Source organism: Equus quagga, chromosome 13 (assembly GCF_021613505.1).
Source record: "Equus quagga isolate Etosha38 chromosome 13, UCLA_HA_Equagga_1.0, whole genome shotgun sequence".
NCBI lineage: Eukaryota > Metazoa > Chordata > Mammalia > Perissodactyla > Equidae > Equus > Equus quagga.
Window position 1 is genome coordinate 103,252,697 of NC_060279.1, and position 25,739 is coordinate 103,278,435.

Here is a 25,739-nt window from a genome sequence, read left to right on the forward strand (position 1 = left end):
AAAAGGTCAATAAAATATACAAATCTCTGGTAAAGTCTGATCAAGAAAACAAAGAGAGAAAAACAACATTAATGAGAAAGAGATATAATAGGAAAGGCAAAAAATTATTAAAATTTAAGAATACCATGTGGAATTCTATGTTAATAAATTTTAAAATCTTGATTAAATGTATGATAGTCTAGGGAAGCCGAAGTTATACAAACTGATTCACGAAGCAGAAAAGCTGAGTGGAAAACGAGGGTGGAAAACAATTCCCCACCCCAGAGGCGTTGTCCTCAGACAGATTTCACTGGAAAATTTCAAACCTTCAAGGGACAGAAATTTTCTATGCTATTTAAAATGTTCCAGAGGATAAAGAAAGGAGGAAAACTTCCTAATTAATTTTATGAATAACACATAACCCTGGTACCAAAACCTGCCAAAGATGAAACAAAAATAAAATCACAGACTAATCTTGCTTGTCATTCTAGATGTAAAAATCCTAAATAAAAGATCAGAGCAGATACACACAGTCCCCGCCATCACCACCCCCAGCTCCAAATGCATGGAAATGCTGGGTAAAATATAGTATAAAATAATTAAATACATAATTGAGCCTAAAGGGAAGAAAAGGAAATCTTTAGGTGCAGAAAATGAAAAGATGTGAGAGCTGGAGCGATAAACTGTCAGCTGGTACCCCAGAGGCCCTGAATGACAGATGGCAGAGCCCAGAGGCCAGGGCCAGGGGCATCGTGCCCACAGGGGCCGGAGATACAGTCTGAGCTCTCCTCTCTCGTAAGACAAGGAGCTGGAACTGAGCTGCTCACAAAGCTCAGGATCTAGAGGGGATCCCAGCCAAGCGAAATAGGGGCCGGAATGCTCAACCCTGCCTGGAGAAATACAAAACATCTCCGGGGGACTGGGCAGTTTCAGAAAGAAAGGAAATCCCAAGCCTGCACCACGGCCGCGGAGTCCAAATTTACACTCCCCATGTGGTGTTAGCATCTCCGTACATGGAAATAACGGGGAAGATGCATCCCAAATGACGCATCTGTGGGAGCTCCCAGAAGAAACAATTTCTGAAATGTTCTGAAGCAAGACGTTTACAACCCAGGAAGCATACGGCTACCATTCAAAAACTTTTTTAATACACCAATCTTAAATTAGTTTGGATAATTTTTGCTTCTCTAGAATATCATATAGAAATTATAATCCACTCAAGGAAATTATTCACCGAGAGGGAAAATCAGCTGATCAACAAACAGAAAGACTAGCACTCCATGAACGTGTGAGAAGGAGAAAGCCTGAAAAGATAAACATAATTACGTTTGAAATTATTAAGTGAGTAAAAGAAAGGCTAAAAATAATGAAAGAGCAGGAAACTACCCAAAAAAGCATGTAGATTTGAAAGATCTCCATGGAATTCCTAGAAATAGAAACATATAGTGATTGAAATTAAAAGCACAATACGAGAGTCTAACAACAGATTAATTAGGAAACAGGGAGATGTGGTGACCCAGAAGATAAATCTGACATAATCACCCGGAAGCATACATGGGAAATATGAGACTGAAGTTACAAGGAAGAGAACAGAATGAGAAGGTCCGAAATAATACTAATAATCATGGAGGCTGACAGAAACGCACCCCCAGGGACTGAAACAGAATCAGATCCTTCCTGAAGAGTTGCCGGAACGATCGGGAGGCAAACACGTTAGTGTCAGGGTAAGGTCTCCGGAACATTCCAGGGAACATGAATAACCAAGACCTAACTAGAGCTGACCATGTGTCAGGAGCTATTTTAAGCACTTTATATATATTAACTTATTTAATTATCACAACAACCTAAGAGTTTGGTAATACTACTATGCCCAATTAATAGATGAGAAAACTGAGAAAGAGAGAGTTTAAGTAATTTTCTTCAGCTATTAAGCACTGAAATAGAATCCATCTACAAAGTCCTTGTTCTTGACCTCTAGGCTATACGGTCCCCCATAGTGTAGCTGGCACTTCAAAGGCTAATACTGAGAATAAAGGAAAGGAACTATTTGAAGAGATGATGACTGAAAGTTTTTCAGAACCTAAGAAAGCCGTACCTGAGATTGAACAAATAAGTGCTTCAAATTCCAGGCAGGAGAAACCAAATTATATACCTAGATATATCTGAGTGAAGCTGAGGAATAGGAAAACAAAGAGAAAATCACAAAAACAACTAGAGAGAAAGATACTATCCACAGAGGACTGACAGACTAACTCCAGCTTCTCTGAGGAATCCTGGGAACCAGAGAAGAATGGAATAGGTCTTCAAAGGGCTAGAGGAAAATAACTAACACCCCAGAATTCTATACTCAGCTCAACGATTCAGGGCAAAATCAAACTTCAGTGAACAAAGTCCAAGAGAGTTTGCACAGGTCTTCCCTGAAAGAGTTATGGGAGGCAGTGGAAAGGGAACCCAGAGAGGAGAAGTAGGACTCAATGAGCCAGGGGGAGCCAAAGAGTTGGTAAACAGCTGTAAATCTAAATAATCATTAGTTGTAGGGGACAGCCCCGTGGCCGAGCGGTTAAGTTAGTGCGCTCTGCTTCAGCAGCCTGGGGTTTCACCAGTTTGGATCCTGGGTGTGGACCTAGCACCACTCATCAGGCCATGCTGAGGTGGTGTCCCACAGAGCACAACCAGAAGGACCTACAGCTAGAATATACAGCTATGCACTGGGGGGTTTAGGGATAAGAATTTAAAAAAGAGAAGATTCGCAATAGTTGTTAGCTCAGGTGCCAATCTTTAAAAAAAAAAAGTTTAGCCTTTAAAAAATAATCATCATCATCATTAATTGTAAATAATAATAACCATGATAATGTTAAAAAAATTGGGGAGCTTATTAACAATATGGTGCTAAAATTCAACAAAAGATATGAGATGGAAATGTAATAAGAATTAAAGTGCTCTATGATTATTGTGTCGTTTTGGAGGAAGGTAGAAATTTTGATTTAATTCATATTGTGTTAAGCAAAGCATGTATATTAAAAATGTAAAGGTAATCACTGAAAAAATAAAAAACAGAATGTATAACTTCCCCATCAGTAGAGGGAGCAAAAAAGGAAACAAAAATACAATCAATCCTTTAGAAAGCAGGAAAGACTTTTTTTAAAAAAAAGAAAGAACCAATGAAAAAGCGAGGAAAGCAGAAAAAACAAAATAAAAGAGAAAGAATGCAAATACACCAGTAACCGTGAAAAAAAAAAGATTAAACTTGCTATGAGAGACACTTCCAAAACATGATACAGAAAAGTTTGAAAGTCAAGAGATACTAAAGAGATATATCACATAAATAACAAAGAAAAAGCTGTTTTCACAATAGTGACATCAGGCAAAATAGAATTTAAGGCAAGAAAGCATCAATGGGGATTAAAAGAGTTATTGCACAAAGGAAAAAGGAATAATTCACTAGGAAGATATAACAATCTTGAACTTGTATGCACCTAATAATATACTTTTTAAAAAATAGAGAGTAAAATTAATCAGATTACAAGGAAAAATCAACAAATTCATAACCATAAGGGGAGATTTTAACACTCTCACTCTGAAATTGATAAATTAAGCAGCCAAAAAAATTAAGGCTATAGAAGATACAAATGATACAATTAACAAGACTGAGCTAAAGAATGTCTGTAGATATGGATACAGGACTCTGCAGCCAACAATTAGAGGGTCTGTATTATTTCAAACATAATGGAACAGAAATGACCGTATACTAACTAGGATACAAAGCAATTCTCAATTAAAATTAAAGAATCAATGGCATGCAAACCACAATCTCTGACTTCAATGCAATAAAATTGGAAAGCAGAGAAGAAAAATATGCCCTTGAAATGTTTGAGTCTAAATAATTCATGAGTCAAAGAAGCACAATGGAAATTATAAAACTTCTGGCTATTGAACAAGCAGTATGATAAAATAATTATGTACCCCAACAAATTAAGATTAATCCAGACGTGTATTACAGAATGGCTCCATATTAGAATATCTATTAATATAAGTTACTGCATCAATAGGTCAAAGGAGAAAAACCATGTTTATCTCCACAGACAGATTAAATACATTTGGGGGAGAGTGGAAAGTCCTTGATTATTTATAAACACTAGTAACATGGGATATTTGGGTTTTTTAAGATCTAAAAATCTTATCCCACAGACAGCCTCATGATTAATGGTGAAACATTAAAGTCAGGAATGGAACAAGGGAAGCCCACTACTATTTAATATTCTTCTGGGGACACTTGCCAATTTAGTTATAAAGGATAACTAAATAAAAAATATAAATAGGGTCCAGCCCCCCTGGCAGCAGTTAAGTTCGCACATTCGGCTTAGGCAGCCCAGGGTTCGCCTGTTCAGATCCTGGGTGCAAACATACACATTGCTCACCAAGCCATGCTGTGGCAGGCATCCCACACACAAAGTAGAGGAAGACAGGCACGGATGTTAGCTCAGGGCCAACCCTCCTCAGCAAAAAAAAAAAAAGAGGAGGATTGGCAGCAGATGCTAGCTCAGGGCTAATCTTCCTTAAAAAACACACACACACACACACAAATAAATAAAAAGTAGAAAGGAGTAAATCTTTATGACCTTGGGCTAGGTAAGGTCTTTTTAGACACAATATCAAGGCACAAGCAACAAAAGAAAAAAACAGATAAATTGGACTTCATCAAAATTAAAAACTTTTGTGCTGCAAATGACACTATCAAGAAAGTGATGACAACTCACAGAATGGGATAAAATATTTGCAAATCATATAACTGATAAGGATCTTGTATCCAGAATACATATAAAGAACTCTTACAACTTCATAATAAAAAAATAATAATTTATGGGCAAAGGATCTGAATAAACATTTTCCAAAGATGTACAAATGAACAATCAGCACATGAAAAGAGGCTCCACATCATCAACCATTAGAGAAATGCAAATCAAAACGACAACGAAATCAAATACCAAATGCAAATCTCATACAACTTCACACCCCCTAGGACAACTACAATCAAAAGAGCAGACCATCACAAGTATTAGCAAGGAGGGGGAGAAATGCAAACGCTCACACGTGGCTGGTGAGAGTGTCAAATGGTGCAGCCATTCGGGAAAACAGTCTGGCAGTTCCTCAAAAGGTTGAGCCTAGAGTTACCACATGACTCAGGCTTTCCACTCCTCTGTATATACCCAAAAGAAATGAAAACATACATTTACACAGAAACTTGTACGCCAATGTGTACACAGCAGCTTCATTAATAATATCGAAAGGGTGGGAACAACTCAAATGCCCATCATTTGATGAAAGGATAAATAATAAAAGTGGTATATATATTATGATGGAACATTATTCAGCTATAAACAGAAATGAAGTACCACAATATGCACGAAGCTTGAAACCATTATGCTAAGTGAAAAAAAGCCAAAAAAAAAAAAAAGACCACACATTGTTTGATTCAGTTTATATGAAGTATCCAAAATAGGAAGATTTATAGAGACAGAAGGTAGATGAGCGGTTGCCTAGGACGAGGGAGATATAAATGGAGAGTGACTGCTAATACGGAAACGGTTTCTTTTAGGGGTGATGAAAATGTTCTGGAATTCACTGTGTTGATGGTCACACAACTCTGTGAACATACTGAAAACCATTGAATTGTACACTTTAAATAGGTGAATGGTGTGGTATGTGATTCTGTCTCAATAAAGCTGTGTGTGTATGTGTGTGTGTGAGAAAGTGGGAAAGAGGGAAACTTTCAGATTCCATATTCGCACCCACTCTTCTGCCTTCTCAGCTCTTACCCGAGGTTAAGTGTCTGTGCCCCTAGAGCGAACCCCTCCACTTCAGCGCTCCAGTGCTCTCCTACCTTCTCAGGGTCTTGGCTCCAGCAGGTCTCTCCTCTCCTACCTATAGAATTTTCCACATTCTACGGGATCATTCCCATCATCATAAAAATATGCTATTCTTTCTCCCATCCTAAAACTAAAAACCTTCTCGACCCCTCTTCCCTCAGCAGATACCTTCCCACTTCTTTGCTTTCCTTTGCAGCGAAACACGAGTTACCCACATTCCCAATTTCATCCCTCCCCACTCTCTCACAGACTCACTTAAATCACAATGTCATCGCCCCAGCTCCACCAGAGCCGCTCTTGCGCGGGCGCATTGCTGAACCCATTGACCAACCCTTGGTCCTCGTCTTACCTGACCTGCCACCAGCATTTGACACAGGTGACCACACACTTGTCCATGAGGCACTTTCTTCACTGGGTTTCTACAATACGATACCCTCCTCCTTTCTTCCTAACACACTGCTCACTTCTTGGTCTCTTTCATTGGTCCCTTGTCATCTCCCTGACTTCTTCATGTTAGAACAATCTAGGCCTCAGTTACTGGTCCTCTTTTCTTCTCTATGTGTATTCACTCTTTTACTGACCTCAATCAGTCCTATGGCTTCAAAAACCATGTGTTGGTGACTCCCAAATTTAAATCTCCAGCTTTAACCTCTCTCCATAACTCCAGACTTGTGTATCCAACCAAACATCCAGCCTCTGCACTTGGATGTGTGTAGCACACCTCAAATACAGTACGTCCTTAACCGAGCCCCCTCCAACATCTGTTCTGCCCGCTGCCTTTCCCATCTCAATTGTGGGAACTCCATCCTTCTGGTTGCTCAAACCAACAACTTTCCTTTCCTCACGCCGCATCTAATCCATAAGGAAATCCTGTTGGTTCTGTCTTCAAAATCTGTCTGGGATCTGGCCCATTCTCTCCACATCACTGCCACCATCTTGGCGCAGACCATCATCTTGCAGTGCGGCAGCCTCCCAGATCTCTGCCCCTCATCGTGGCACCAAGAAAAGAGGGATCCTCTCAAAATACAATTCGGTCACGCGCTCCTCTGTCCAAACCCGGCAGTTGCTCCCCACCTCACTCAGAGTAAAGTCAAATTCTGTATCCTGCCCTGCACGGCCCAAATTGTCCGCCCTCTCCCCCTCCCACCACGCCCACCTCCGTGGCCTCGTTCACAGCTGCCCTCTCCTCCATCTCTCCACTTCTTTGCTGATCCTTACTCCTGCCTAAGACTTTTCACTAAGTGCCCCCTCTGCCTAGAAAATCTGCGCCTAGATCAGGATTTCTCAAGCTTGGCACCGTCAACATTTGGCGCCAGGCAGTTCTTCATTAGTGGGGCTGTCTCGTGGTTGGGGAATGTTTAGGAGCATCCCGGGCCTGTATCCACTAGATGCCAGTAGAACGAGCCTAGATGTTGCCAAATTCCCCTGGGGGACACACCTGCCCCAGATTGAGAACCGCCTGTATGGCCCATGTCCTCATTTCCCTCAAACCGCATCTTTGCTCAAGTCTCACTTTCTCAGTGAGGCCCACCCTGACACCCCACTTAGTTCTCTGACCCATCCCTCCTCCCACCCCACACTTCCATCCCCCTTACCCTGCTTGGCTTTCAAAGCAACTATCATGTTGACTGCCTGGGGGCTGGGATCCTCCTCTGCTTTGTTTCTGGATGCATCCCCAGTGCCTAGAACAGTGCCTGGCACACAGTTGCTTCTCAACACACATTTGTTGAATAAATGGATCAAAAGACTCAATATAGTAAAACATAACAAATATAGTAAAAGGTCAGTTTACCTGAAAATTTATCCTGAAGTTATCTATAAATGAAACACAATCCCAACACAAACCTCTATTCCATATTATTTGAAACTTGACCCAATATTCCTAAAGAAACAATAAAACAATAACAATAAAATGTAATGTCCTTGTTCACACAAGAACAATGAGAGGAAACTTGCCTTCTAAGATATTAAAAATGTGTTCATAAGCTATGATCATTAAAACAGCAGGTTCTGGGACTAGATTAGACAGACTAAAACAGGAGAGTCCAAAAGTGGCCGCAGTAAATATAAGAATTAAGCAAATGATGATGCTGGCATTTTAAAAAAGTAAGCCAAGAGTGAGTGCTCAATAAATGAGGCGGAGACAATTGCTGGGCCATTTTACACCTGCAGCTTACGCATGTTATACAGAAATATAGAGGTACTAATACGTGCCGGGGAAGTAGCTGGAAGAGTCGTAGCTGGTTGCCCCTGGGAGCAGGACTGGGAGAGATGGTGAGGCATGAGGCAGAGGCTTCTGGGTTTATTATAAGCCTTTTATTATCGATGCTTTTTACCTACACATATGTAGTACTTTCATGAAAATAAAAGTTATTTCAAAACAGCAATAAGCATGCCCCTCTTTAATCTATCAAATTGACAAGGATTTAAAAAACAAAGATTTTCTGGTGTGAGTATGAGAAAAAAGGCACACTCATGCACTGCTGGGTCTTTCTGGAAGGTGATTTGTCGGGAAGCATTAAGTCTTAAAACTATGCAGCCCCTTTTGAGCCAACAATTCCACTGCTGGGAAGTGATCCCGAAATGACACACAGGAACACAGCAAGAACGCTCAGTTCAACATTCTTTAAAATTGGAAAACAAAAAGGAAAACCCACAAAATGTCCAACAGGGAACTGTTTACATAAATTATGATAAATTCATACAAAGAAATGCCGTGCAGGTGCCAGAAGCCGGGATGGAAACAGATCCATTATCATGGACAGGCGCTCGTGATATATAAAATGATTAAACAGGCTATGTGCGGCAGGCATAAAAATTATTACATTTTTATAAAATGAATATGACTTACAAGTTTATGTATATAAAGTGATTTAAACGTAAGATACTCCCTCTCTGTGGCAATGTGTGGGAACTCCAGATCCAGAGGACGGGCTGGGTGGTGAGACTTTTATTTTCTCCTTTTTACTCCTGGTATGGCATTTCTGCAGGGAATTGCTGGGACTTGGGAAGGTGGAGGCAGGAATGCTGAGCTGAGGTCCCTCAGAAGTGGGGTGGGGGTCTGCACAGGGCCTCTCTGCAACCCACTCATACACCGAGCCCCAAGCTGAGTGGCCAGCTGACCAGGGCTGGGCTTGCCGTGATCCAACTGCACGCCGGGCTCAGCCAGCAGCCCGGACGCCCACAGCCCGAGTGGGAAGGACCCCCTGCCAGCAGAGGGGTTGGGGAGTCCCAGGAGGGCACCCAGGAGGGGTCTGCTGCGTGGCCTGCAGTCTTCACTGTTAGTGTCCCTCTGCAGGCTCTGGCCCTCACCCTCCGGGTAGGGAACTGTCCTCCTTGCCAGTGAAGCTCTGGGCTCCAAATTCCTCGAGCCGACAAGCTAAATGCAGTTCACAGGCATATTGCTTGGTCAGTATAGGACTCTGATTTTAAATTTTGAGTTAGTCTCCAGACTTTAGAAGGAAAGAGATTTCATACAAAAATCTACCCATTCTTGAATACTCAAATACTTGGCCACCCTGAAGGCCCGTGCCTTCCTGCAAGGACAGCAGGCACTGAGTCCCACTGCCCCCTTCCCAGGCATCCCGGACGCACCACTTCCCCACTGCGAGGCCTGGCTGCAGGGGGGCTGAATTCCCACCTGGGCAGCTCCCTGTCTAGGCTGCCTCATGCTCTCTCCCCAGTTTACAGGCCACCTTCCCCCACCCCCACTGTCAGCCATAGGAGCCAGTGCCCACTCCCAGGGCCCTCAGCCCCCACTCTGCCTGCCCTTTGGGGATCTAGGGGTTTTCATCATACAAAATCCCCCCAAACATGTCTGCCCCGGTGGCGTGGCAGCTCAGATCCAGGGGAGCCCTTGGCCTTGCTGTTGCTCAGACCCTACCCAGGGGGACCTGGATTGGGGCCAAGACCCAGTCAGCACCTCACCCCAGGCCTGGGCTCAAGAAGGGGACACAGAGCAGAAAGAGCAATCCTGGTCCTCGGGGACTGTGATCCCAGCAGATGAGATTCACCTGGCAGACAGCTGGTTTGGGAAAACCGAAACCCCTAAATTCAGGTGTCGCGGGCTGAGTCCCCTGGAAACTCTGGGGTCTACTGGGGACCGCTCGAGAGAGAGCCCCCTCAGTGGAAGTAAGGAAGGCAGGGATGGGCAGACGGAAAACTCACAAGCCGCACAACTGAGGCCTGAGCTGGCCCCACAGAGCGCTCAGGGGCTGGGAGGCACATGTCAGCCAGCCAGTGATTCCGATGGGATGTGACCTTGGGCAAGAAGCCCCCTGAGGCTGAGGGCAAGTCTGCTTGGGGGGCACCACGGGTAGCATCAGCAGCCCCCATGGGAGGGTGCGGGCAGAGCACCCCCTGGGAGCATCAGGGGTGTCCTAGAGACCGGTGCCAGGCCTGAGGGCAAGAGGGCTGCCCCACAGAATGGGGAAAGAGCCCCCTCTCTCAGGAGAGGCTTTATAGGAAGGGCTACAGACTCAAGAGGAGAGTGCACTGAAAATTCAGTCACATCCCCGGCATTTATTTGAAACAGAACATTAATTCTGACTGTCATTAGAGTCCATTTCAATTTTGTAATAACATAAAAAGTTAAGAGTCTAATTTATTCATACAAATCTTGTTAGCATCCAATTTCCACATAATGTAACATATTCCTTAAAAAGCTGACAAAGCAGGAGAAATTAAAAACATAAAAAAAAGACATCCATGGGCGCTCATTGCCACAGAGCCAAAGGTGGGGGGGGAGCAGGGCGCTCCTCAAAGAGCTGGAAGCCACAAGGAGAACCTGCAGCCGCTGCCGAGGCAGCTGCGCCACCCCATGGGGCTGTGGCTCCCCTCATGTCCCAGACGGCCCCCCAGATGCTGTGGGGGCTCCCCCTCACCACCTCCGAAGCCCCCACACTGTCCCAGCCCTGTCCCTGCCCTTCCCGCTCCCCTGGCAGCTCCCAGCCCTTTCCTTGGCAAATCCACCGTCGAGAACCCGTAACTCCTCTTAATTACACGTCTGCAGTGTTTGCATTAGATAGCTGTCACCCTGTAATTTACCCATACCGGGTTTTAATTGTACGTTAATCTCTCCTACACGCCACTCCTCTGCTGGAATCTGTAAGAGCAGCAGTTTGGGCCATTTTGTTTATCCCTCAACCAAAAAGAGCTGATGAACGTAATTGCAGACTGTCCCTCCCCGTCTCTTCCAGGATCACCTGCTGTGGGCTGGGGCGGCACAGAGGCTCCCATCACCTGCAGGCTGCCTTTAAACGCAATATCGGACCGTTTCGTGGCTGACAAATTTCAGAGGGAAGGTCAGCAGCAACCAGCAATCTTCCAGTCACCTGCCACGTGCTGCCCAGGCGCCCTGCTCACATCCTTTCTCTCAAGCTCCAGCCTGATGGGTGCTGGGGGCGCTCGTCTGGGGACCGTTCTCCCAAGAGGACAGAGGGCAATGTGTGAACCTAAGGAATTCACCAGCATGGAGGTTCCAAGGTCACTTGGAGAACCAACAAGGAGAGTTATAAATTACAGAGCCTGGATGGCTGCCAGGGCCCCAGGAAGCTACATTTAGCATATCATTCTCCCAGCCGCAGCCGGAAGCCTTAACTCCCTTTCCAAAGAAATTTGAATGGAATTCTTTACGAGAACATCGTGATTGAAATATCATCAATTGGCTTTTCCTGACAACTCTGCACTAGATTGCAATTGTGATAGGGTGTGTGTATGCGTGTTGGGGGGTGGCTGTCATGATCTCCAGCAGGCCGAGGTGGCTGTAAGAGAGCCCCATACAATATTTATGAAATCCAGATGAAACTCTACGCTGGCAATGAGCTGATATCATAACACAGATTTCAAAACCACCCTGACATTTGCCCAAGATCAAATTTCCCCTTGCGAAAACCCCCGGGGCTCGGCCCTGACAGCAGTCTGGCGCCTCCTCCCCTCCAGCGCCCTTCTTCACTTAAGCCAGGTAATTAACACTGGGGTGGGAGGGATGGAGGGACCAGGCGCTGCAGAGTACACTAAGCCCGTGACAGTCCACTTTCTTTTGTGGAAAACACAAGCAGCGGTTCTCAGTGGTGAAAGACAGGAGTTTTGATAATTTTTATCGTTAAACACCTTCCAACAAAGTACAAATAAAGCTTGATGATCTCCTTACTCACGAGGAGGCTCTGACAGTGTCTTTGGACCAAGAGAGACGCGTAGGTATCCATCACACGTCAGCCAGGGAGCTAAAATGAAAGCAGGAAATGGATTTCCTTGGGGCCACAGATCTCATTTAGGTGCAATCTTTGATTCATTTTAGGGCACCCTTGGAGACGGAGACCCCGTTAGGAAATACCGCATGGGAAATATTGCATGAAATATTGCACGGGATCCAGGCCTGAAGTCCCCAGAGAATGCTTACGAGTAAAAGGCGAGGGCGATTTAGTTGGTTTTGATAAACACCTCATAACGCACATCCTAAGAGAAGCAAAATACTTGTCAAGCATGCATCTTTATGAGCCGTCCGCCTATAAACCTTGCACGGAAGGTCCGTGCTTAATGTTGGTTTGGCAGTAAATTGGCGCGACGCATGGATCTGCTGCATCAAATTAGCATCGACCCATAAAACGTTACTGAATGATTCCTCAAATCTGCCAACTCTTCAAATCAATTTTGGAGAGAGCGTCAAGGTTTTTTTTTTTAACTTTGATAAACCTTTCATATTAGTTATCACAGAAGACCATAAACCTTTCTAATCTGTCTTTCCACGCACACACAAAAAAAAGGTGTTGTTTTTCCCAGACTGCATTTAGCTCTTCCATCTTCGAACACCCGCCTCCACATCGCATAAACAATGTGTGTGTCATGGATTCTTTGTTGCCCTATTTTAAAGTGACTGGTATTTGGCTCACATTGTCCATGCCCCGTGATCCCGCAGTTTGGAGGGAATTTCTACGGGCGTGAGGATAAAGTTCTCACCCTGGCCTTTGATATGTAGTCCCAAGCTCGCCTCCTCCATGAAGGCTTCCATAACTCACCAACGAACTCTGATCACTGCTCTATGCCCCCATGTGTTGGGTCAATCAGACCATGGTCTCCTGGGGGCTTAGCGCATGTCCTTCCCTGAGGACTTCACATTGCTGATGTTCAGGGGCAGGGCCCACAGTGAGTGGTCCATGAGGTGTCGTCTCCACCCTCCCCATCTTTGAAGACTAGCCCAGACCTCCCTCTTTCATGGAGGCCCCGGCAGATGCCTCAGCCAGAACCCCTTGGCCTCACTCCCCAACCTCAGAGATCCAGCCACTCCAGCCATCCCCCACTGGTTGCCTCAGAGTTGCGTGTACAGCTGGGTCTCAGAACCTTGATTTGAACCCAAGCGGTCTGACCCAGAGCGCTTGTCCACCAGGTCATGCTGCTTTCCAAATGACGATGCCAGACTTGAGGAGAAAGGGAACAAGCCACATCTGAAGAAAGGAGGCTTCACCATGGTCCCCTTCAAAATGTGATGGGGCAGCAGTGGACGAGGTGGGACGAGACTGGCCCTTTTGCCTTCACTCGACCAGGAGGCCTGTCATCTATGAAAAGGTGGTGGTGGAGAATTGAGGAGGCTGCATGAGCAGGGATGGAGTGCTGCTTTCAGGCTTCTCCAGAGGGACCCAATGACAGATTAGGGATGAGGTCACCTGGGGGATGCTAGTCAATGGCCAGTGCCTGGAGTGCTGGGGGTGAATGTGGCTCTGGGGGCACCAGCACAGAGCCTGGGGCCTGGAACCACAGGCTTGCCCAAAGCCGGCTTTAGAGAGGGAGAAGGTCATTTAGAGGAACAGAGCACCAGGACAGGACACCCTCCGGGGTCTGAAAGCCCAACTTCCAGAGCCCTCCCCACAGCAGCCCAGGTGACCAACAAAGCCCCATCAAGCAGCTGGGGCGGGAGAAGACAGAGGCTAACAGGCAGTGCTTTATCATCTGGTCCTTCATTCAGTGCGTATTTACGGGGCCCCACTCTGTGCCAAGACTGTTCCAGGCACTGGGACGCAGCAGTGAACATGAGAGACAAGGTGGTCTTAATGCTCCTGGAATTTGTGGAGGGAAAGAAAGATGAGCCCCAGAGAGACTGATGGATCATGGGGGTCCATCCCGTGACTGGGAGCTGCGGCGGGGCCCAGCGTCTGCATCTCTGACAAGCTCCCAGGTGATTCTGGGGGAGGTAGGCAGGTCCCCGGGCTCATCCAGAGACACACCTGTCCACTCCATCCCCTACCTTCCAACATGGCAGATTCAAACCCGCCCAGCAGAGTGACTCACGAGCACCCCCAGACAGTTAAGATATCTACAGTTTGGAGATGGAAGTGAATTTTCAAATTTGTTGAATAATGTTTTCAAGTTCAACATATCCTGGGCAAAAAATAGACTGCATTAGTCATCTGTGAAATAAAGTTAAAACCACAGTGTGATTCCTCTCCATACGCAAAGAATGGCTAAGGTGAAAAAGACTGACAACACAAAGTGCTGGAAGGGTTGTGGAGCAACTGGAACTCTCACATGTAACCGGTGGCAGCCACGGGGGGCAGGACTGATGCAACTACTTTAGAGAAAACTTAACAGCACCTACAAGAGATGAACATGTGCACGTCCTGAGCCCTGGCGATTCTCTTATCGGTACATATTTATTAAAATGTGCACACCTGCCCAAGAGACACATGTAATATCCACGGCAGCACTGTTCGCAATAGCTCCAAACTCTGAACAACCCAAATAGCAGTCAGCAGGAGAACGGGGAAATAAACTGGGGCTATTCACACGGATTCCTACACAGAAACAAGAATGTACAAATGGCAACCACGCCCAGCAACATGCGGCAATCTCACCAACACGATGGGAACGTGATTCCACTTTTATCAAGTTTAAAAACAAGGAAAATCAACCAACGTCATTACAAGTAAGGAGAGCAGCTACCTTGGCGGAGAGAAGTGCCTGGAGGGGCTGCTGGGGTGCTGGTCCCGTTCTGATTCCCGCCCCACAGCCGGCACCTAGGCCTGGCTGCGCAGAATCACTGCATCGTACACACGACCTGTGCACTTTTCGGGATGCGCACTCTACTTGGAACAAAAAGTTTTAAAATGTACCAAATGCAGGACAGGGAAAAGGTATGGATAGGAAACTGCTTAGAATGGGTGGGACTTGAGGGGACACCAGCCAGTGGGGTCACAGCCCCCTTAGCTTTTGTCACATCACCAGGCAGGGCCCTGGATCAACATGCTTCTTTGCACCCAAGATGAAGAGGGACTGAGCCTCGGCTCAAAGACCAAACACGGAAGATGATAATAATAACAACGGCAGCTGTCACTTACTATGGGCTGGCTATCTGTTAGGCACAACAGCTCTATGAGGTGGGTCCTCTTGTCATCCCAATTTTACAGATGAGGAAACCAAGTCCCTAGACCACACAGTGCCCAAAGGGTGAAGCTGAGATTTGAACCCAGGCAGTCTGACTCCAGGTGCTGGCTTCTGTCACAGCCCAGCGGTGGCTGCGTGGGCTGGAGCGAGGGGTGGAGCTGGTTGCCATGGCCACCCATTGACACTTCAATTCATGGCAGAGGGAATCGAGAAGAGTTAAATAATAGGCATAGATGTACCTTCACAGGGATGAATGGTCATGAAATTAAATTTGCAGATGAGGCCGACCCTCACCAGGTAAAATGACGTCGATGGAGATGACAGCCCAAAATCAAAGCAGGACACGGTAAGATGCAGCCACTCTGGAGAAATACAGTTTACCATGCACACCAAGGCAGTAATCCACGCCCAAGTGTCTTTCAGGAGAAAACAGTGTGTGAATGGCTGCTGTGAGGGATGGCGAGGTGGCCACGACCACCGACAGCAGGCAGCCTCTGCACCCGGTGACCGCAGTAGGCTCAGCCCCCAAGCACGATGTGGGGGGGACATCCAGGTGAGATCACGATGTGTCACCCTGCTTTGTTTCCACACCACTCCCAGCCCCGAGGCAGCCTCCACCAAAGAGATTCGAGTAAGACATGGGGGGAAAGCTGAGGGAATCGTCAACGAAAGCTCCTTGGAAGTGGGACTCAAATAGAACCCAGATGTGTATGAGGGAGTATTCCTGGTGAAGGTGTCAGAAGGAGCCCAGAACACTGGCCTCAGCCAGCCACAGGCTGACTGTGTTACCCACTGGCTCAACCAGTGTAAACAGAGTGCCTGCTTTGAGCACTGGCTCAAACAGTTTATACAGATGGCTTGTGTAACACATTGATTTGACCAGTGTAGACAGATTGCCTGAATGGTGTGCTGAGCTCAATCGGTGTAAACAGACAGCTTACATCATGAACAGGGCTCAATCAGTGTAGACAGAGTGCCTGCTTTGTGCATTGGCTCAACCAGTGTAGACAGACTGCGTTGTACATGGGGCTCAACCACTTCAGCTCTGGGAGACAGAACCCCATCGGCAGGGCCGAGGTCTGATTGAAAGGCGGGGCCTGAGCTGAGCTCAGCCACCAGGAAAGTCACAGAGGCCAGAGTCCCAGAGCTCTGAACCTCATACAAAGACCGCAGCAAGGAGTGGGACAGGCACAGACTAGATGGAAGGTTCCAGCGCTCATACCCTAGACTTGACCAGTGTAGACAGACCATCTGCATCACACACTGGCTCCACGAGTGTAGACAGACTGCACAGTTTAGCTCACTCTGCCTGCCAGCAGTAACCACTGAGTATCTTCTCTGTGCGGAACTCATAACGGCCAAGACAGGCGGAGACAGCGGGGTTCGCACCAGCAGTGTGACCTCTTTGTGTTTGCTCGGCCTCTGCCCGCCTGGCAGGAGGCTCTGCATGTGGAAGGACTCCAGTCAGTCTTTGCTGGGTGCCTGGATGCTCCCCTCAGGAGCACAGGAAGCAAAGCCCTCATCTCCGGGCTGGAGGTGGGTCTCAGTGCTCACAGGCTTGGGCAGATGAGTCTTGTCCGGGGAGATGAGTCAGTCCCCAAGAAGAGGCAGCCTCGAAGCTGGGGAGGACTTGTCTGCCTAGCATGAGTCAACCCAGGCCTGGGCTAGGGCCTGCCGGCAGAGGGGCTCTCCTGTGTCACCTTCCCACTGACAAGCACGTGGGCATGTCCAGTGGTCCATGGCACCCAGGGCAGCAGCCAGGATAGAAAGGAAAACCAGTCCGACAAGGCCACTCTCCAGGCAAGGAGCCCAGGGGCTGGAGGAACCAGCCCCTGAGAGGCCCGGGGCCCGAGGAGTAGATCTCTACGTCCTAGCATCCTCCCCTTGGCTCTCGTCCCTCCCATTCCCATGTCTGGCCCAGCCCGGGAAGAGTGAGGACAAGGTGACAGCGACCTGGGCTGTTGCCTGCATCTCAGCAGCCACTCAGCTCAGGGCCTGCAGCCAGCAGTGTGGGCACAATGGGAAGCGGGGTAACTCACAGACCTGCTGCCCCCACCCCACCTCTGAAAGACAGAGCTGAGTGGACCCGGCCCAGGCCAGAGCCGAGCTACACACAGCCACAGGGAACTCAGCGACATCCGAGGGAGTCTGGAGTTCTGAGCCTTGGGCAGAGCCCCTCGCAGAGGGCAGGAGCAGATACCGACTGGCTCCCACAGGGAGGAGGGAAAGGAGAGAAAGCTGAGAACGAGGAAAGGGCACAGAAGAGGAGTTCTTTCTCAGTCTAGTGCCAGCCAGCAGCCAGGTCAGATACAAGTGGGTGGCAGGTAAAGGACCTACCAGGGGACCAGGAAGCTAAGCGGATGACAGGCAGGCCTGAGGGCTGTCAACTCCAGAGCAAGGTGGGCATCAGAGCAGCTTGTTCTCACCAGAGAGCACTGGGCCCAGGGCAATGAGCTGGCACTCACTGAGTGCTCACTATGAGATACGGCTAAATGGCGAACCCCTGGGGGAAGCTAGCAGAAGGCCAAGGGCTTAGAGCAAAGCTGCAAGGTGGGCCAGGTGGGCAGGGGAGCAGAGGCAGGGCCACACAAGCAGTGCCTGACCCCCAGCCCTGGGGGACACAACCCAATCAGCGTAGAGAGGGGCTTGGGACTCCCTGGTCTGGCCTAGGTCATGACCCTAACCACCCTCGCCGTCTCTCTTCCCGCACCTAATCCAGCACCAAACCCTGGCGGATCCATGTCCATCCCTCCTCTAGGACCACGGCCGTCCTCCTCCAGGATTACTGCAGCTCCCTACTCTGCAGCAGCTGGTCGGCTCAAGTCCCAAGGCCCTGCCTGCCTCCAAGGCCCTAGATGGCTGGGACTCCACCTGTATCTCCAACTACATCTCCCGCCTTCGCTCTGCTGGCCACAGGGCCTCCCCACAGCCCCTGGACGGCCCTCCGTGCTCCCTCTCACTTGTTCACATTCTGTGCCAGGCCAGCTCCCTCCCTCCCTCCCTCTCTCCCCTCCCTGCTTAGTTCCAGCTTTTCCTCCAGATCTCAACTGAAGTGTCACCTCTTCAGGGAGGTCCTCCCGACCCTTCAGTCTAGGTCAATTACACTGTTGTAGGTCTCATAACCTCCCGGGTGTTTCCTTTATCTGTTGATCATAGCCTACAATCACACCTGGTTTGGTTATTTGTTTAGTAATGGCGTTGTTTGGCAGAGCCCAAATCAGTGAGTGACGAATGAATGATGAGGACATTTCTGTCCCATCCGATTATAAACCCCACAAGGGCAGGGACCATTCTTAGTTGCGCTCACCTTGTGGCCCCAGAGCCTGGCACAATGACAGACGTCTAATACGTGGTCATTAAAATTCATTGATGGCAGAACGAAGAGCAACAACGGGTCTGGCACTGGGAGTGCAGGGTGGAGAGTCATCTGGCTTCAGGTTTTAATGTTGACAACTCTAATTTAGTTCAAATAAATGTCACTCACCGGGGCCAGCTCTGGCCATGGCTTGGCAGGAAGAGGGCACCTTGCCCTCAGTCAACAGTAGCAAGAAACACTGATTTCCCAGAAATGCATGGCCTGCAGGGTGGGGAGCGGGCATGGTGAGATCCAGGTCAATGCCTGGGAGAGCAGCTGTGTCTGCCACCCCCAGCCCCTGCCTGAATACAGACACTCTTTGACTTGCTGAAAGGCGGCTTTTGAGGTGGAATCAGGGTTGCTTCTTGGTGTGAATGCACCTGGACGCAGGCAGCCCCGTGGTGTCAGTGGCTGAGGCTGCATCTGTGGCCAGCAGGTACAGGCAAGAGCTCCAGATCACCAATGACAGGTAGTTTTGTACAGGGTAAAAGTCACAACTTTTTCCCACGGCCAATTTGTAAGTCTCATCTTCTGCCACGGTGATTTACCGACCGCAGGGTCACACATCCTCCAGCTGGGAGAAATGAGACGGCATCTCCAGCGTCCTCTGCCACCTGAGCTAATGTGGTTCTGTCCCCTGGTTGTCTGAGCCCAGGGCTTTCCTCTGCTTTGGGCAGCTTCTTCGTAGGAGGGAGGGAACACAGCTGCTCTGGAGTCAGACGAGTCCTGGCTATGACTCCAAGGACAGCCAGGGAACCGACTCTCACTGTGCCGTCACCACATAGGCTGCCTGCCCCTCAGCAAACTTCCCGAAGCTCCAGGACACCATTCTACATACACATCCAGACAACTATCCTCAATTTTTTTTTTTTAATTTCTCACTGACCCATGGCATGGCCACGTTGATCTCCATGGGTCAGCACCACAAGATCTCCTGTTTATAACTCATTATCGTCTCACTCACTGAAAGCTGGGCACTGATTTCACAGTGTTTACGGACTCTAATTGCCAAGTTGTTCACTAAGGAGCTGCCAGTATCCTTTGTCCACTTTCCTGCCCATAGGTTCCCACCCTGCTCCACACTCCTCCAATGTGGCTGCCACGCACGGGAAAATCTGGGAGGTGCAGCAGGTCCAGCAAAGACAGGTGTCTCAGACTCCAGGCCAGGCAGCAGGCAAGGTGAGGCACATCTTCTCCCAGCAGCCCCACAAGACGCCAGGGCCCACCACAGGTACCTCGAACCAGACGCATCAGCAAACAACCACAAAAGCTCTAAGTGCCCATCTTTTCCATCAGCAAAACCACAAAAAGCCTATCAGGCTGCCGCTGGCATGAACTCAGAGTGAAAAGCAGAGAGGCAGCCTGCACAACGTTTCTAATCAGGAGAATCTGACTTTCCTCCTTTTAAGTGAACTGAAGGTAAATTCTGAGATGAGGCTAATAGGCACACATTGCCAACAACTGTACGGCAAGAAAAAAAAAAAAAATACAGTGACCACACTTTCCCAGACTTATTAGCTTACATAAACAGAGATTTGAATAAATGTTTAAAAAATGAAATTCCCTTGATACTCTGTAATCAGTAAATGTTCATTACGGAAACACAGCAAATATGCATGAAATTTCCCAAGTGGTATTCTGGCTACAAGATTAAAAAGGCATCTCCAACAGCAGGCTGGGTTACAAAGCATCCTCCTCCGGTCACAGTCCAAGAAAGCCCTGCCAAGCCCAGGAGGTCAGACGAGCCTGCTCCTCTCCCAGCCAGAGCCAGGGAGACTCAGAGATGCTCCTCCTGCAGGCTCAGGCAATTTACAAATGAGCCCCCACACCGGTTGATTGATGTCTCTCTATAAATAATTAATCCTTGATCTTGCTTTAAGAAAGCCTTGACTTTTTTAATCTGGGGTCTTTTCAAAAATCAATACCTGGGGAACATAATTCACTCTCGTGGAGTCTGATTCCAGGTAAATAAATAAGTTGTGCCATCCGTGTGTCCCAGGGCGAATGGGTCAGGCGATGGGACGGGGTCAGACTTCGAGGTTTTCTGTGTTCCATGCTATTGCATTATTGATCATCCTATGAGGCTCGACCTTGTCTGAATTTTACCCCTCCTGTGGGTCACTTCACAGAGGCAAATCTGATGCAGGCTCTTGAACGTGCTTCCCCTGCCCCCAAGAGCTCCCCAGACCCTGTCCTGCCATATGTAGTGGGCTCACAGGCTTAAAAGAGGGTCATCTCCGGGGACCAGCGTGTCACCCCTCCCTGCGGCCTGTCTGCCTTGCCCTTGGGACAGGACAGAGCGTGGGCAGGACAGGCCATGACAGGTGGGAAATTTTAAAGAGGGCGCTGCCACTCCTGCTCCAGAGGCTGCGCTGTCCTAAGAGAGGACTCAGGAAAAGTTCCCCACCCCACCGGCAAGGGTCAAGGTGAACTTAGATGTGAGAGGTTACCCAAAGAAAGCCGGCTTGGTAGTGCACCTTGTGAGCATCCCAGGGATGGGGAAGGGGCTAGTCGGCCCGTACCCCTCTGCCACCGCTCCTCCCACCATCCACTCCAGAGGGGCTCCAGTCCCTTCACTCAACCCTCTGTCCCTCATGCTCCGCTGCGGGGGCCAAATGCCGGCCAAGCAGATATAGAGCCCCTGGACTCCCATTCCCTTGGCACAGCCAGTCACGGCTCAGGGTCCAGCTGGGAGGCGCCCAAGGACCCGGGATCCGCTGGAATAGCCGAGACGGCTGTGGGACCGGGCGCCCCAGGATCGGCCCCTACTTCCCGGTTAGGACAGACAGGCAGCGAGCGCCCAAGCCCACGGCGGTGCGCGGTTGCCGCGCCAGCTCCGGGTGGGGTCGCCGGGCCGGGAGACCAAACGTACTGAGAAAGTTAGGGCGGCGTGAGTCCCGCGCTGGGGAAGGGAGAGGGGTCACCTCCGACCCAAGCGCCCGCACTGGCACTGCCAAAACCCGCGACCGCGCCTTCGCCTGCGTGCAGAACTAGAAGCCAGCAGCTGGAGTTGCAGCCGCCGCCAGAGCTCCGCTGGGCCCCGCGGCAAAGCGGGTCCTTTCACCGCCCACCGGAGCCGCCCGAGGCTCCGACTCCCGCACTCCTGGACACACGCATGCACACACCTTCACACGATCACGGATGCGCACACACTTGCCTCGAGTACAAAACAGGCCGGTGCCCCGGAGAGCTGCGGTGTGGGGATGCTCGCGATGGAGCGCGGAGGCACCTTCCGGCGCTCGGTAGTTAGCCAAGGCGGCCTCTAACTCCTCCCTCGCCCCTGCCGGCCACAACCCGCCCCCGAGTCCCAGTCTGGACCGCGCAGGAAAACCCTGGGCACCCCGGGCGCTCCAGCCTGGCGCCCAGCACCCGGGGCCGGGAAGAGGAGCAGAGGATCCGCAGGGACCGAGGAAGCCCGAGGGGCGGCAGTTGACAGACGCGCGGCGGCAAGTGAAATCCACGGAGCAAAAGTCTAATTAAAGTTCCTGCTACTGGAGCCAGTCCCCAAAGTGCGACCAGATCGGAACCCCACACGCTCTATCCCTGCCCGCGGCTTCGGACTCCCATCCGCGTGGGTTCGCGGGGCTGGGGCGCAGCGCAGACCCGGGCCCTCCCGGGACCCTTTGGGGCTCCTCTCCCTGCCGGGAGCCTGCACAGGGCGGGGACAGGGGTGGGGCGGGGGCGCAGCGCACTTACCTGACGCAGCCGGCGCTCCCGGGGCCGCCGGCGCGGTCCTCCACAGCGAATCCTCCGCTCCGGGGCTCCCGGGCGACAGGGAGGACCTCCGCCCCAGCTTGGGCCCGGCGCCTCCTCCCACTCCGAGAAGAACCCCGTGCGGTGGGTGAGGCGAGCGGCGTGGGGCCGGCGGCTAGAGCGCGCAGGAGACGGAGAGGGCGCGGTGGCGTGTTCCTCCTCGGCCCCCGGCCCCGGTTGGTCCCCCGCCTCCCGCCGCCGCCTTCTCCTCCCTACACCACCGGCGGATCCGGCCAGCGCGCCGAGAGGCTCCCAGCGAAGTGCGAGCGAAGCCTCCGGCAAGGCTGGAAATAGCGCCGCGCTCGCCCGGCGCCCCGCCCCCGGCCTGGGCCCCGCCCCGCGGTGGTGGCGGCGACGGCGGTGCGGGCCCGGGAGGGATCGCTCCTAGGATCTCTTCGTCCCTCCCGGGAGCTCCGGGCACCGCACCCACTCACGCTCTGCGGCTCCCGCGACCCCACGGGCCGCGCGCTCCGAAGGATCGGCCGCTGGGCGCGGTCCGGCGGCCGCGGGGGTGGGGGCAGTGGTGTCGGAGGCCGCGCCCGTCTCCCGGGTTCCCCGAGTGCCGGAATCCCGGCTGACACTTGGCTCCTGACTGCGGCCAGAGTGCTGCCCCTGCCTCGGTGGGTCGCACGCCGGCGCCGACCCGGGTAAAGGACAAGGCGTCACGGGAGCGGGCCGCGAGCAGAACTGGGCAGAAGCCCACGCCCAGGACCCAACGCTGCGGGGGCGCGGGGCGGGCGAAACGCAGAAGATTGGTCGCGAGGAAGATTCTGAGACCCCTGGGCTGCAGCCTCCTCGGTGGGATTCGGTCAAGGTCTTGGGCCAGCTCGGCCCCGGTGTCCGCACCGATCCCCAGATTCCTGGGGCTCTGGATTCAGCTGGAAGTACCCTGCCGTGACCCAGGCTTTCCCTTGAGGGCTGCCTCTCTGAAGTCCCTGTTGGGTCAGGGGCCTGAGAACTGGGAGCGGTGGTAACGAGGTCAGCCTGGGTCAACCGATCCCTCCCCGTACACACCCCCAGCAACACAGTGGGCACGCGACAGATCCACAGCCAGAGGCACCAGGGCAGAGCAGCGACTTGAGGGGGTTGGGAGGCGGGGCTCTGAGTCCGGTCCTTGTTCCTCCTGAGAAGAGGCAGCCCCCACCTGCAGGGCCGGGCACTGCCAGGAAGGCAGGCAGGCCGGCTTCTCACAGGAGCCGCATGAAACTAAATCTGTCACCTCTTAGTCTTGAAGGGACACCCCGTATTTTCAAAATCCTGCAGAGGAAACTGTAGTAAAATTAAGTGAAGGATGCTCACCCTCCTGTCTCTCATTCTGTCTCCTGTTTGGTTGGCTTGATGACTCCAACCTGCTGACCGAGAGTGTAAGATGGAGTTGGGGAGTGGGGCGGACTGGTGGCCCTTGAATGACCTGAGAGGAGGGCTGGGGGCAGCCCTGGCAGGAAGCAGAGCCACTCCTGAGGAATGCTTGGGAGCTCCCAGCACTGGGGCTCTGGTAGGCCTGGGGGTCACCAAGACTCACCCCGGGGTAGCCTTGAGGCCTCCTTCATGGCCAAGCAAGCTCAGAACATTCAGAGATAGACCAGGAAAGGCGGGAAGACAAACTTAAGCAGACCAACACTGTCACGATCTTCCTTAATTCTTGCAACAACAAAGTAGGCATTATTATTCCCATTTTACAGATGAATAAACTTAGGTACAAGAATGCCACCAAGTTGCTGGAGTCCACATCTGGAGACGGCAGATCCAGGGTTGGACTGCTGATTCCAAAGTGGGATAGGTTCAGTGCTGGGGTTCTCTCTCCAAGACTCCGAGCTCAGAGACTATGCCAGACCCAGGGTGCTAGGCCCAGCCACACTCTGCTGGCTAGGCGGTACCTGTGTGGGGGGGGGGGTGGGGGGAGCATGTTTATAGCTGAAATCGCCCTATGCCACCTCAGTCAGGGTCAGATGAGAGCAGAACGTAAGGGACAAGGACTCAAGTGTCAGGAAGATGAGGGTAGTAGAAGCCTTATCCAACCCATGACCATCAGCTGTCAGAGCAGAGCAGGAGGAAAGAAGAGGTCAGAGAGGAGGGTGGTGAAGGGAGCAGAAAGCTACCCCCTGAGGAGCCCAGGGTGCGCTGACCAGTGCCTGCCCCTGTCCCCTTGTCCCCACACCTCCAGCCCCTCTCACCACCCAGGGTTCTGACACTGGCTGAGGCCTAGTGGTCAAGGGAATCTGTTCAGTACCCTACACACGCGCCAGGACAAATGCACACACGCACACACACACAGACACACACACGCTCACCGGGCAGTGGGGAGAGGATGGGAGGAGGAGTTCCCATTGCCTGAGCCTAGCCCTACAGCCAGGAGGAGGTTTGGACCACAAGTGCTTCCACAGGACAAGTCTACACAGGCTCTGCTTTCACAGAACGAGTCCACACAGGCTTTACCCCCACCACAGGAGCAGCCAGTGGGGCTGGTCAGCCCCTCAGCTGCCTGGTGCCTCTGTGGGCAGCAATCCTCCCGCGAAGGACAATTTTTCCATTAGATTTTCCAACTGTACTTATTAGCACTTATTTGCATCTAAGATTCAGGCAGCCGCTGCTAAGAATCAACAATGTGCATTCCTTTAACATATGCTCCCTTTTCCATTTTTCACGCAGACTGCCTTCTTGTTTTGAGAGGCCCTCGGGGAAAGCCCCAAAGGGGGCCTGAGGCCCCTGGCACCAGCACGCACTGAGTTCTCCTCCCCAGGGTTTGCCAAGGGCTACATGCCCTTTTTTGAAAGTCAGGCTCGGCCTCTGCAGCGAGGGAGGCGGAGAAAGGCTACAAACCCGCGGCACGAAGCCCTGTGTGCTCGCTTGCGGTTTTTGATATGTGTGTCTCTACTGAAAGATGAGTGGCAAACTTGTCCCTTTGCATCCTAACGAAGGTAAAAAGACATTTTCAGTGGATGGCCCCGTGAGTCCACAGCCCAAGCCCCAGCAGAGGTAACAGAGAGCTTCTGAAGCCACTCTGTCTGCTGCCACAGGGGTGGGCGCAGGAGGAGGGGCCTGACCAGGTTTAGCGGAGGGCAGCGGGCAGACCGCCCCCTCCCTGGCTCTGGGCCCCTTGGAGTGAAGAGTCCCCCCCTCCTTTGGGCAGGGAGTGGAAGGCAGCACAGTGGGAGATCTCATGCTGGATGAAGGGGATGTGAACCCAGGGGCGAAACTGAGTCCTGAGTCCTAAACCTCCCTGGATGTTGCCAAAAAAAGAGCCGGAGCACTGTCCTCAGGAGGCCGTGGGAGCCATGCGGAGGGCAGGTCTCCCTGTATCCCATGGGAGAAAGGAGAGAAGACAGGGATGGAGCAGGAGGTCTGTTTCCACTCTCCGAGGCGCCCGCTGGGTGGCCTTGCGCATGTCTCCTGGCCCTTCCCAGCCTGTT

At 50.9% G+C, this 25,739-nt stretch overlaps 1 protein-coding gene across 2 annotated transcripts in view; it reads right to left on the minus strand.

Annotated features, from left to right (window-relative positions):
- The window catches only part of CHST8 (carbohydrate sulfotransferase 8), a 113,718-nt gene extending 91,076 nt beyond the window's left edge, over positions 1 to 22,642 (minus strand). The window contains exons 1-2 of one of the 2 annotated variants that reach the window (XM_046682956.1): positions 22,273 to 22,642; positions 12,002 to 12,070 (exon numbers count right to left, since the gene is read on the minus strand). The gene's annotated coding sequence lies outside the window, so the exon portion shown is untranslated. The remainder of the gene's footprint in view (positions 1 to 12,001; positions 12,071 to 22,272) is intronic. The other variant, XM_046682955.1, reaches the window with a different exon arrangement.
- Positions 22,643 to 25,739: the final 3,097 nt, after the last annotated feature.